The sequence below is a fragment of the Vidua chalybeata genome, chromosome 15, assembly GCF_026979565.1.
Source record: "Vidua chalybeata isolate OUT-0048 chromosome 15, bVidCha1 merged haplotype, whole genome shotgun sequence".
NCBI lineage: Eukaryota > Metazoa > Chordata > Aves > Passeriformes > Viduidae > Vidua > Vidua chalybeata.
The window spans coordinates 11,055,461-11,067,194 of record NC_071544.1 but is presented as its reverse complement, the minus strand read 5'-3'; positions in this window follow the sequence as shown (position 1 = coordinate 11,067,194).

Genomic DNA, 11,734 nt, shown 5'->3' with positions numbered 1-11,734 from the left:
ATGAAAACCACATTATGGCAGAGCCCTGGGGACTGGCTGGGGGAGGTGGAGGCAAGGGGGCTCCTTGGCTCTGCTCAAAGTATGATCCAATAAGTCATTTCCAGGGTAAACACATAAATCTGTCTATGTTGAACAGAATCCAAACAATCAGAAGTATTCCCCTTGCCTTATTCAAAACATCTCTGCTGCTACTGAGGAAATAAAAGGAGTGGATAAAAACAAACACCCTTTAGTGGAAGCTGAAAAAGAAAACATTCAGTGTAAATGTTCAGATGGCCACTGAGTAACTTTGCTCAGAGGTAAAGTTCTGGCTGCTGCTGGTGTTCCCTGCCTCACTGGTGGTGTCATGCATGCCCTGATGTTATTCAGAGTGCTAGGATGAGATATTAGGATGAATGCCCCAGAGAAAAGAAAAAATGGAATGGGAAAGAAAAAAAATCAACAGTTCTTCCCCTGCAGCAAATATGGTTTAGCTAATGTGCAAGTCTGGATTTGTACAGGAAGCAGAACCTCCAATATCAGCCTGTTTTCATCAGTCTGCCCTGCTGGGGAAGTGTAAGACTGGCTCAGTTGAATGGTAAAGATCAAAAAAAAGATTCTTTTTATGAGGGTCAAAACTGCTTGTAGTCTTCAGTGTCAAATTAAAAACCCAAATCTGATAAGACTTTGCAGTGCAAATGAAAGCTATTGAGCTGTCATAATCCAAGCTCTCCCACCCCCAAAACCTAGCTCTGTGTGTAATGTCACTGAAGAAGTCACGATCTGCTACAATTAGTGTCAGGTATGGGTCACCCTGCTGTACAACAGTGTCTCTCTGAGGAGCTTTTCAAACCTAGTGCTATTGTCTGCAATCTTGTTTAAAGCATTGTCCTCATTGTTATCTTAAACACCTTTTTCTGCAAAAGCAGTGATGTTCTCAGAGAGCTGGAGTCACAACAAAGCACCAGGTGTTACAGAGGCGTTTTCATCAGAGTGATTCCAAGAGAGCATTTAGAAATGGTGATACTTGAAATCACCTCTCTAGCTATCTTCTAGGATTCATTTCTGCTGCAGAATCCTAAAACTACCCGGTTTCCTACTGAGGTGATACAAGCAATTCTAAGTTTTCTACTTTAGGTCTTCATTAGGAACACTGGGAACAAAACAATGTTCTCCTTTAGCTCCTTCCCAAAATTGTACTATTCAGTTATTTTCCTTGGAGGCCCTGTCTTTAACCTCTGTTGTTATTTTAGCCCAGCTACACTTCGAGTTTGTTTGTTTAGACAGGTTTATAACCCAGTAAAAGGTGAGCCAGGTTCCCTGAATTATGGCTGTAGATAGCACAAAGGCAACCAAGTTACGGCCAGTAGAAGTCAGGAAGATGCCACCAGTTCATCCTTTCTGTGTAACCAGCTGGATTCTGCCCTGAAGGTCTACAGGCAGTTCAGCAACACAACTACCGGTAATTTTCCAGCAAACACACACAGGAGACTGAATATCTCTGTGGGTCTTTTACAACTCCTCAGTAGCTTGTAGCTTGTCTACTTTCTACTCAATCTACAATTCTACTCATCAGTCCAAATCTGTCAATTTTAATTTGAATTGGTTAGCTAGAAGATGATTTGGACTTTCTCTGGGTTGTATTTTCCCTGCCTCTTGCTCAGCTGACGCCACTCTTGAGCTTCTGTTTCTTGCAGGAGGTTCTGAAATGTGGTTCCCAAGAGTGCAAGGTCTGACGCCGCAGCGTGAACGGGTCATTTCTGCCTTGGTACGGCCCCTTCCCGCATTAGCTCAGGGGATGTGTCACTGAGACACACATGATCCCCTCACTCAGCTGCTTCTACACACAAGGCAGACAGCAGAGTGAGTAGTAAGGAAGGAATTACAATTTTTATGTCACTCCCTTCACTGGAGAGAACGTTTAGAGACGTTATTGGCATAGTCATGTGGAGTGTTTTCCAGACTAGATTTCACCAAAAGGCTTCAAAGCAGCTTAAGGACACGACTTTAATATTTAGATGATTTTGCAAGGAACAGATTAATTCAGCCTTGCATTTGAGCTGAAGAAACTCCAACAAAAGTAGAATAAAGCCCATTTTGTGCAAATGGATCCTTATTATCTGAACTCATATGGCTCCTGCAGAAGGTCTCAGGGAAATGGTCACTGGTGGGGACCAGAAAGTTGAATCTGTTCTCCTACATCAAGAAAGAAAGAGACAGAGCACCACAAAAGGAAGAGCTGGAGAGCAACTGGGCACTTGAGGAGGATGTGGGATGGGTTTGGCTGATAGGGGGTGGATATGTCATGTACACACATCTGGGAGAGAGTTCACAGGTATTGTCGTGGCAAAGGGGATTCTTCCTTGTCTCAGATACACATATCAGGTCAGAGAGATATATTGGGCAACTGCTTTATCATCTGATCATCTCCCATATCAGGTCATTCATGGGTAGATTTGATGTTTCAGTGGGGTTTATTTCCCAAAGGACATTTTTTCCTCCTTAACTGTGCTCTTCCCATATGTAACTTGGAATTTGGCTACCAAGGGCTGAAAGTGTTGCTGAGGTGTTTTTAGAGGCTCAGGACTTAAATTCACAGGTTGCCAAAAGACAAGGCATTATAAAACCAAGGAAACTGGTACTTGAGTATTTTTAATAATCTGGATTTAAGTGACTTTCCTACATTTATTTAAAAAATCAATGATGGGGCATGAGATTTAAATAGGATCTGCTAAAGCCCTTTTAACCCTCGAACCATCTTCCCCTGGCCTAACTGGTGCTTTAGAGCTAAAGGAAAATACCACAAGCTTATTTCTAGGGTTCACCTTGGAGACACCCCAAAGCAGAAAGCAGACTCAATAGATATTTCATGTCCCTGAAGGGGTACATTGTGCTTTCACAGCCCTTTGTGAAGGTCAGGAAATCAGCTGCTCAGAGCCTGTTCTGAACAGTTTGCAGACTGGGAACTCCAGCATCTGGGCTAGGGGGATTGTGCTTCAAAGGAAAGTCATGAGGGATGGGGGGTCTCTTGTAAAATTGGGCTCCTACTCTGCATCCATTGATACTTCTTGTCTCAGTGAAAATTGCTGCTGTATTTCTATGAGATGACTGCTGAAACTCTGCATGCAGCTGCTAACAGTGGGATGCTGGGGGATATAATGCATGTGCTAAGCCATTTTCTTGGAAGCTTTTTAGATATCTAAATTCAGTCTGGAGAAGGAAATTATTTTCCCTGAAGATACCTCCCTTTTGATGCCTTCTCTCCCAACAGTGTTCTTCTGATTGCTCACTTTGTGGAAGGAAGCAGAAAGGCTGGTTGCAAACAGTGAGGATACTGCTTTACCACAAAAGACCTGGCAAAATGTCTGTTGGTTTAGTTTCATTTTGAGCAGGATTAAAATCCAGCTTCTTTCTTTTCCTGAATCAAAACATGGAAAGCAGAGGAACCACAAATACTGGAAATAAACATTTTCATAAAATCAGAGTCTGAACTTTGCCTTATAGTGTTATTACTCTAACAATTATGCCCAAATAAAAGACAATCTACTGGCAAACAATATATCAATCTAAAAGAAAAAGTGTAACTAATATTGGTTAATAGTTTATTTTGTAACTGACTGTTCTACCAGAACCATTAAATCCTGGTTAGCTTAGAATGGTTAATTTGCTTTTGAAAGAAATCTCCATCTGTGTAATATGTTTTGTTAAATCTCAGCCAAATTTAATAGAAAGAAATTGTATTTTTGCAGACCAGAAAAGGATACATTTCCTGCTAATTTTGCAGCCATTCCTTTTAATTTTCTGCCCAGTAAACACTGCTCAGATCCATTAAAAGATGGACTGTATCAGCCATTTCTGAAACCTCCTCTAAGCTGCCAGTAAATGCTATTTGTGAGAGGTGGTCCTTTAATAAAAAAGGAACAAGAACTGGATGTAGCTTACCCGGGGATACTTCTTAGTTCTTTCTGTTGCCAAGAAGCCAAAGCTTTTACTGCCTTTTGGCACTGTTTCACTAGCAATGCACATTGCAGTTCAGTAGGAACAGGTAAAGAAGAAATGGATACTGGAACTGCTCCTTTATTTTTGTTGGCTGCAAAAAAAGCATTCAGCCTCCTCTTGGATGTGTTTTCTCAAGTGTAGAATAACACGCCAGCAAGAATTGCGAATTAAGAAGAGTCTTCAAAAGCAAAATTTGTAAAGAGCAAGTCCTACCTGACTAGATGATCTGACAGCATTCTTGTATGGAAAAACGAAATACTTCATTACCTTTGGTTTTCAAATGTGATCTGTGAGGTGAGAGAAGAACTCTTGTGATTGGGACAGAGACTCTACAGATGCTCCATCCTCAGCATCACACACTGCCTCTGGCTTTCTTTGGGTCCTTGGATAGGTCATTTATCCCATGAGAAGGAATAAGAATATCTATTTATCTCCTCAGCAGATGTTTTGCCCTCTTTAAACCAAATTCAAATGTTGACTTGTAGGTGCTGTGAATAATCTGTTTTGCATACAGCTCTGCTCATTAATAGCCACAGGCACAGATCTGAGATTGCAGCTGTAAGAGACAGCCCTTGCCCCAACCTCAAAGTACATTTACTGCCCCCAGCATTATCCTTCTGTGCTTGGGAACTTCTAGCAATAAAGACTTGCTTTCTTAGGAATTCTCCTAGCAGCTGGTTGCTTATCTAAGGAAAAGTGACAGGTATGAGCATAAGCAGACACACAGGTACTGGATGTAAATTATCAGTAGGAAAAGATTCCCTGAGGCCAACAGTTAGGCTTGGATATAGCCTGGCCCAGAGCTGATAAGAAGCAGTTAAACCCAAGAATGCACCAGTCGGAATAAGAAAGGAAGAAATAGGCTTCATCTATTTATCCTCACTTATTTTAAATCAAGGGATAATCCAGAGGGTACCCCTGGGGCCAGGCTCAGGACCTGCAAAGCCACACCCAGGTGGTGCAGCAGGCACAGCCCATGTGCCACGAGAGCTGCTCCCTTCTGAGCCAGCTGGCTGAAAGGCCTGATGGATGCAACGTTCACAAATGCACTTCATGCTTCCAAAAGCTCAGATCTCATCCTAGCTCCTCAAACCATCTCTGTGACAAATAGAACTAAGGTTCCCAAAGCAGCTGTGTATTTGGGATCTCTCCTTGAAAAGCTGGCAGTCTCCACCTGTGAATTAACTCAGCTACTGTAGATCAGATAAATCACTCTGCTCTGTGGCTGAACTTCTCTTATTCATGGGTGACCCTTAGCTATATTTTATTTATTTATGTAGTCATCACCAATTTTACCTGACTGATTATGCCTATGAAGGACAAATATTTCTTTTGTTGTTTGGTTTTGTGTGTTTCTTTGTAAATTTAAAATCCATCCATTTAAAGGATAAGAAAAAAAGCTTAAGTTGGTTAAGTATCAGCAGACACCAGGTTCAGAGCAGTGAATAAGCTGTGATTTACACCATTAACACAGTACAGAGCAGAAGATTTAGTATTGGGGTATGTATTTTGCTAATCAGAAATATAACCAAAATAATATTTATTTCTGTTCATGGAAATTTATAGGAGCTCTGTCCCTAAGAGGAAAGATGTGCTCGATTCAGAGTTGTGCTTTTTCCCAGCCTATCTGGAAAAAATATCTTCATGTAGGCTGTAACAATGGAAGCACAAGCTATTTATGCATTGATGGGTATTTCTGACTTGAAATATTTGACAGGCTCTATATTAAATATCTGGTTTCAGTTTCTAAATGTCTATCTCAAAGCCTCTCTTTCCCCTGTGCCTTATTAAAAAAAAAAAAAAAAGACTGTAAGAAAGGAAGTGAGAAAACTTGAAAATTAAAAACATTCTAGCAGCATGTAGGAAGCCTTGCAGTGTATCAACCCTCCTTGACCCCTAATTAATGTATTGATTTTCCTATATTAATTCCCTTGATCAATTAGTTTGTGTTTCTTTTAAAATGATAAATGCTTCTAGGACTTTTTAAGGAAGAAGTTGGCATTAAGGATGGAGCTCTCAAAGATATCAGAATCAGACTTGCCAAAACTTTATTTACTTCACAATATTTGCCTCTGCAGCTGATGAGGATGTGTTTAATGGGCTGAAGGTAAGAAGCAATTGCTTCAGTTGTGTCTGTCTGAAGAAAATTTTGTTAGAGACCACTTTCCAAAGGCAAAAAATAAAACCCTGACCTATCAAGAGGAGCACCAAGCTGCCTGCTGTGGTTTGTGGTGGGAAGATCTGCAGGAAGGGGCTGGCTCAGGTTGGTGCCTTTGCTGTTGAGTGCCACTGATGATGCCCAATGTGTGAGCAGGAACCCTGTGCTCCTGGAGCTTCTGGTGTCTGCAGGAGGGCACAGAAAGGTGGGACTGAACCTCTCAGAGTCACTGCAGATCCCGCAGTGCCTTCCCAAAGAGGACAGGGCTCAGTGCTAATGCTGAATTAGGTTCTTCCCACCAATGCTGCCATGGGGCTGAGGCTGACTGCTGCTGCTTTTGCAGGGGATGCTCCAGGTGCCAGCAGCACGTTCAGGGAGCACTCCAAGCTATTGCCCTTACTCTGCACACAGCCATGAGCAGGCTTGGATGTCCCTGATGGCAGCAGAGCTGGACAAAACCATTTGTCTTGTTTGCAGTGTTAATGCAATTATTTGGTTTGAGAGACATCATAAGCTCAATGGACCTTCTAGTTCACAGTTCACACAGTTACTGTCTCCTTGGAGCTGCTGGGCTGCCTGGATAACAACAGAAACTGAGCTACTGGACACCAGTAATGTGCAGCATCCCAATTCCTGCCTCCCAGGCTGGCTGGTGAAAGCCCTGGTAGTGTGCTTTGCCATCCACAGCTCTTCACTGTAAGAATTTTTCAAAACAATGAAAATGGTTCACCTATGTAATGTGTCTGTTTAATGTGATCAGGGTAATGCTGCTGATTTTTGCAAAGTTAAGGGTAAAGTCTTGCACTGGACCTGGTGGGTTTCTCTGCTGTTCTTCAATAACCCTGCAAACCTGGGGGTGTAGAAACACAAGTAACTGCAATATTTTGTTACCCTTCATACAGCTGTGCTTAGTTGTTGACAACATGACTTGGGAGAAAGCAGATGGTTTTGCAGTCCAGAAGTCTGGAATTCATTAGTGGAAATTTTCAGACATGGGTTATTTTTCTAGTTTTTTTTTTTTTTTAATTATTTTCTGGCTGAGCTACAAAAAGTCAAAACAAACAGAGCTGAAAATTCATCATGAGGGGTGCTAAAGAGTTTCTTTGCTCTCTTTCACCAAAGAAGTGACTGAACAGGAAAATCACTTGAAAATTACTTTTTCCTGGTTTGCTTTATTTGTGACAGCAAACCCTTTCCTGAGAAGAGGAGCTGTTAAGTTTCTCTTCCAGTTAAGAGGAGCTGCTCTGGAATTCAGGTTTATTTGTAGAACATCAACTAAAGCCTGCATTTTGTACTAACCTCAGAAAGGAAAGGGGAGGAGACAGAGAAGTGATGTTAATTTATTCACTGAAGAATTCAGACTGTGCAGTTTTTCCCCTCCAAGGAACTTTTTCTGCTGCTCAGGAACAGAAACTGCACAGCAAATGTTAACCTGTGACATCCTGACTTGAGACATTGGTTTGAGTTTATTTTCTAGTGAGAGCAGACTGCAGCGTTTCAATACTGCAACTGCCTGGAAGAAGATGGAGGTGGAATTTGCTTGGCAGGAGTGAAAAATTCTTTGCCTGAGTAAAAGCACAGGAGTGCTGAGCCCTCCTGAGGCAGCACCAGCCTGGCTGCTGGTCTGGCAGTGCTCTTGGCCAGGTTCTGCCTTGAGCTCCCTTCTCAGAGTCTCATACCTGTTTCTTCTACTTTGTAGGTTTTTCCTCCATTCCCACCACCTAGATTTGTTGCTCTAGACTCCCCGTCTTTAGGGAGAGTCAATAGGGGGACAATAGCATTGTCTCAGCTCCTGGCAGCTTTTTCTGGAGTGTTTTTCATGAGATCCTGTGCTCCAAGGCTGCCCCAACATCTACCCTTCCCTGCTATTCTACTTCCCATTATCCTTGAGACAGCAAATATTTCCTATCTTGTTACACTCCCGTGATGCTGAACCCTGGGAGAGCCTGGGCTCTGCTCCAGGGCCAGCAGCTTTCTGACAAGCACAAGCAACACCATAACAAATAATGGGGCTTTGGAGAGCCACCTTTCCAAAAGGAAACGGAGGTGGAGAGAGCAATCAGGCATGGGGAACCTCTCCTGCCCAAATCTTTCAGCACACGCTGGGAATCTGCTGCAAAGGATGTTTCAACAGCAGCTTCTGGAAGCTGTGCTGCTTGTGAATCACGAGGTGGTTTATACACACCTTAGTCTGGAAAAGCCTTTAAGCCTTAGGTAAATACAGAATAACAAAAGTGCGTTGCCTGGGACTTCAGAAGTGTTAGGTAAACTCTGGAACTGGGGGAATTGGTTGTTAAAAAAAAAAAAAATTAAAAAATCCCTGTTCCTGCTTCTCATTTTTGGGCCTCTTGGATTTCCAAGCTGATTTAAGTGTTACCGTCCCATGCAGACAGGGAAGCAGATTTGGTGTGTCACAGCAGCCTTGAAGCAGAAGTGATGTCATAAGAAAATTTTGCCCCAGTCCAGACAGGATGATGACTCTCTCTGGTTGGACTAAGGACTAGCTAAGCCCCTGGCAGCCCTCCTCTCACATCTTATACGTAGAGAAGGTGCTGCAGCTGGTTATTTAACATCTGTGCTCCTCGCACTCAGCCAGTAAACAATGTGACTAAGACACAAGGAAATTGGAATTTTTTTTTCTGTAAACTGTGATGTGTAATTATGCTAGATGATAATCTCCTATTTCTTGGAAAAGGGAAAGGTTCCTCTTTGGGATTTTCTTAGCATGACACAGTTCAGGAAGCAAATGACCTTCCACAGAATTCCCTGCAAAAGTAGCAAATTTCTGGTCCTTGGTGCCAAGGATGCTGGTTCTTGTGAACTGACATGCTTCCTGTTGGTTTCCAACATGGAAATTCTTGTTGTAACTCCAGTGGCAGATGCATGACAGACTGTGAAGCTGTTTCTTCTGCCTTCTTTTACTGCTGCTTTTGGTGAATGAACTCAGAAAATATGTGATATAAAATACAATGGTTCCTTATTTGAAAAATTTTCCTGAACTTATATTTTTAGCACATCCAAGTTAAAACTGCATTCATTTAGGTTGCTTAGAAGCAATTTCAATTTTTCATGATAGGTGGATTCATAAATGTGGAAATTAATGTTAAATGTTGCCCATTTAATTCAACACCTATCTGTGTTTGAGTTAATTTAAAATATAATCAAGCTGTATTATAACAACATATCCAAGCTTTGAGCCTGGATTGACTGGACTGCATTCAGATCTCCCTTGGGCTGCAGCAAGGCTGTGCCTGTAGCTGTACAAGCACCAGCTGAAACCATTGCTATGGTTAGAAGACTTGAGCAATACTTCCCTCCAAAACATGGGCAGAACTGTTGTAGGCTGTAAGGACAGAGGAGGCTTGTGACCATTCCAGGTCCTGCTGCAGGACCCCGAGGTTATTGCCTTGATGCAGAGTTGATGTCCTGCAACTTGATCATCTGAGGGGGTGGAGGAGAGCTCAGTGCCTGCAGCTGTACAAATAAGGGATTTAGCTGCTTGGGTTTCAAGTTTGCCAGCCAGTTTTGGTCAGCTGAATTGAAAACTGACTGTCTTTGCTGTCAAAATGTACAGCATAAAAAAAAAAAAAAGGTTTCAGACTTGAATTGAAATTGTAGGGCAGAATATTTTTAAGAGTAAATCCCTTCATTTTAAGATGTAACTCAAATACAGAAAACAGAAACATCTATTCCTCTTTAGTTTTCTAACAAATTTCTCTTTCTTGCTCCCCCAACTCTTCCTTAAATTTTGTCCAAGTTACCATGAGTTAGTATTTTTTCCTCTTTAAATTGCAGAAACAATAGGAAACATTTAAGAAGTACATGCTCAGTTTCAGTACACAACTCAAAGAAGCACAGTTAAAAGTGGAGAATCAAAACCATCATCTTGTCTCCCATTTGCCCAGATAAAATGATGAGGTAAACTGTAGGTTTACTAAAAGCAGAAAACTCAGTTTTGAAGCAAAACATCGTCCTCAACTTACCCCATCTGGTATGTTCAAACCAAAGTACCCAGAGCCCAATGACAATACCACAGGAACTTCATTTGCCAAAGGCAACTTTGCAGTGCAAGAGCATAAACACCCCCACAGGGGTGCCATCCTTTCATGCATCTCATGGGATACTCTAAACATGATGTTCTAAATCCATTTAGTAACTGGAGCTGTTAGGACTAGATAGAGACCATCTGAATAAGGGAAACCAAAAGAGGATTTCTAATTTTACTGTAATACAAAAGTCCTGTGCTTAATAGAGGAAAACTATATTTAAAACCAAAAAAGGGAAAAAAAAAAAACCCACAAAAACCAAAAAAACAGAAAATACATGGAATTTTTACTGGCAGTAAAACAGTTAGCTTGGTTATGAGAGCTGTTTCACTGTGTAGCTGGCAGAAGCTGTCAGGACAGATTTACTCTGCAGCCCGAGGGGCAGTGGCAGCAGAGGAGGTGCTGTGGGATGTACACTCGAGGTGACACCGTGGGGGAGCTGCCATTTCACTGCACAACTATTCCTCCATTCCAGGCTCATTTAAGGATAACATCCTGCCCATTTTTACGGGTTGTAGAGCACTGCTTCTGTTAATTATCAACTTATGACTTCTACTCTGTGGTCTCTATCACCCTGTTCTGCAGCAATGCTGTGTGTGTAGTAAACAAACAGATGCTCTGCAGTTTTTTTTAGGTGCTTCCTAATCTCTAGTACAGAGGAACTGCACAAAAACTGAACTGGTTTTGCATATGGCTGGTGATAGAAAAGTTATCGTGGAATCCCCTGTGTGCAATATCTATATTTCTACCAATATTGTGTGCCCAAACCTGATTTTGACAACTGATAGGTTATGGCAGATCTAATAACCCCAAACCCCTGGAAACAGAGATGTAGATGAGTCATTAATTGTCAGTGAAAGAAAATGACTGCTTCTATTTAAGCAGAGTTAATGCTATTTTTCTTTGAATAAGCTGCCAAAAGAACAAGATCACAAGCTGTTAGAAAAACAACTTGAAGAAGCTGTAGCTGTGATTTGTGTCAAGCTCAGAAAGAGAAATATAGAATCTGTAGTCAAGGGCAGACATCATCAGAATAGCTTTGACTCTGGGACAGAAAATAACCCACCTGTGAGAAGAGTTTTGTTCAAAACTGTATCAGTTGCTAAACAACAGCATCACATATCTATCATAATTTTTTTTTATTTATTAAAGCTGGGGAATGCCTGATTACCTGTGTTTGGACTTAAGGTACTTTACTTTCACCCTCCTCTAAAATAAATAGTAGTACTGAAGCTGCAGTGTTAAATACACCAGTCCTAAAAAAATTAATCTGGCTCTCCCCATTTATTTATTTTAATCACAAATGGGAGAAAAGGGAGAAGAGATGGTGTTTAAATTCCCAGTGTGTAGTCCTTTGATGCCTATCTCAACTACAAGGAAGTGATAGGGACAGATTAGGATTTGGGGATAGGGACGGATTAGGATTCGGGGATAGATAAAACAAATAGATTTGAATGTGTGAGATAAAGCCAGATGCATCTTCTTATATGGGCTGCTTTTAGAAACTCAGATGTGTTTTCTTTCAGCCTAGAGCTGCTGATAACTGGAGCTG